At 51.6% G+C, this 2,329-nt stretch overlaps 1 long non-coding RNA gene across 1 annotated transcript; it reads right to left on the reverse strand.

Moving 5' to 3' along the window:
• Positions 1-263: 263 nt before the first annotated feature.
• On the reverse strand, positions 264-2,323 carry LOC113962283. Its single transcript, XR_003532500.1, has 4 exons — positions 2,115-2,323; positions 1,995-2,011; positions 514-1,797; positions 264-333 (listed from the first exon to the last, which is right to left on the reverse strand). It is a non-coding gene; the product is annotated as an uncharacterized LOC113962283 (long non-coding RNA).
• Between the last annotated feature and the right edge of the window lie 6 nt (positions 2,324-2,329).

Below are 2,329 nucleotides of genomic sequence, written 5' to 3' on the forward strand. Positions count from 1 at the left end.
GCACAGCGGGCACAGCAGGGGTGGCGGGTCCCCATGGCCACTGTCCACTGAGGTGGGTCACCCCATGGCCCCTGAGTCAGAGGGAGTCACCCCAAGCTGATGTGGTGAGCAGAGAGAGCAGAGAGAGCAAACAGAGCAGACAGAGCAGGCAGGGCAGACAGAGCAGACAGAGCAGGCAGGGCGGGCAGGGCAGGCAGGGCTGGCAGGGCAGGCAGCCCAGTACATACCCACAGCACATATGGGGCAGCACTCAGTGCCATTGGGGTGCTCGCCCATCCCACAGCCCACGGCATCCGAACACTCCAACTGCATGACCAGCACCACGGCGAGGACCTCGGGGCAACACAAGGACCAGGTTATACCTCAAGAACCGAATTCTGCCTCCGGGGCACCAAGGCTGTTTCCTCACGGCCACCAAGACTGTTCCCTCACAATCACCGAGGCGGTTTCCTCACGGCCACCCAGACTGTTCCCTCACGATCACTGAGGCAGTTCCCTCATGGCCCCACTCACCAGACAGATGGGGCCCTGCCCAGGCTGCTGCCGCCATCTCAGAGGCCTCCCTGCGGCCCACGGCTGCTGCCACATGTGGGACGGAATGGGACGGGTTCTGTACCCACTTGACACCCAAAAGAAAGGAATTGACTTGCAGGAAGGGCAGGGGAGGGCATGTGCAGCTCCAGTCCTCTGAGGGGGCCCGTAACGGTCACACCATTCCCTCTCTCCTGGCCCGCTACAGCACGGAAGGCTTTGGCATGGCCTAGGCCCAAAGGCAGGAAAATACTCAATTGCAGCAAAGAAACCCCTCCAAAACCGGCAAACACTTCAAATCCTGGCAAACAAACCAGCCCCTCAAATCATGGAACAAACCCTCAAATCCTGGCATACAAAACCCTCAAAGCCCACTTCAGGGGCCACCTTTGTCTCTATCCACAAAATCCTGCTCACACACACACACAGGACTAACCAGCAAACACCCCATTGCTGAAGGAAGACATCAGGGAGGCCTCACTGGCACTACCTGACCCAAAACCAAGCGCCCCAGCCCACCAGGACTGCTCACAGCTCCTCCTGCCCTCCCAGCACTGCCACTGCTTGACCCAGTTGCACTCAGACCCCCCCAGCAGATGTTTGGGTTACCAAAAGCACAGGCAGCAATGAAACCCAGCTGTTGCCAGGATTATTCAAACCCTCCTTGGTGGGCCCACGCTCCTCTGACAAAGGACAACTCCTGCTCATGTGACAGGAAGGTCTGAGCTCACCTCTTCTTGCCCTGGGACGGGTTTGACGAGTCCAAATTCGTTGGTATTGGAGAGAAAGGATTCTCATTAATAAAAACTTTATTCAAAAACACAGTGGTCAGATCAGATATTAACTTTCTTTATTAAAACATATATGCGCCATGGTGTGCACAATTGCTTTTCTCAGCAATATCTTCTTGACTCCTTAAAATGAAAAATCTTTTCGAAATACATTTGTACACTCTGTTACGTATGAGTTATATGGAATGATTAAAATGGAAAAATCCCCACTTTTTCCCAACAACAAGCAATAAAGAAATAATCAATGTGTACCAAGTGTCAGCTGTCCATGGGGGAAGGAAAGATGACAGTCACTCATGCATATGTAGAAAAAATGTTTTGTGCTTGGTTGTTTTTAACCATCCCCATTTTCTGCCATGGATCAAACAAGACTCTCTGATTCAGGCTTGGTTTCTTCAGGGTCAGCACCAGCTTCTTGCACAGGAACAGTTGTTTGATCCTCTTTCTCCTCGATGAACCTCAAAGCCTGTTCATGCTTTAGGACACATCAGAGGAAAACACAGAATATGAACAGTCAGGTTTTAGCAGCTTTTATCAGCAATTCCTGCTCCTTCCACTCCTACCACACACACCTGGGCTTATTCCTTAAGGCCAAGAGCCACTGCTGGGCCCCTCTCAAAGCACACTTCAACACATTCCCCAAAAAGAGAAAGCAAGGAGACAGATACTCACCTCGGACTCCTGCATCGCTGCAAAGGAAAGCAAACAGTCCCATCAACAAGCAGGAAGGGCAACTTCTTCAGACTAAATGGTACAGAACTACCCCTTTACAGTCACACTCTTTGTACTTACATGGCACAAGACTTCTCATTTTCCTCCTCTGACAGGTATGTGTGATGGCAGCTACAACAGCCACCACGATCACAACAGAGACAAGGATTGCTATGACTGCTGGCTCAGGTAGAGCTGGGGAAGAGTACTGCTCCTTAAGTCTGATGTGAGAAAAGAAATAATTTGATACTACAACCTGCCAGCAGACCCTGCTCTGGAACTGCTGCCCGGCTTTT

Source organism: Neopelma chrysocephalum, unplaced genomic scaffold (assembly GCF_003984885.1).
Source record: "Neopelma chrysocephalum unplaced genomic scaffold, ASM398488v2 Primary Assembly neopelma1_138779, whole genome shotgun sequence".
In the NCBI taxonomy this organism is placed as follows: domain Eukaryota; kingdom Metazoa; phylum Chordata; class Aves; order Passeriformes; family Pipridae; genus Neopelma; species Neopelma chrysocephalum.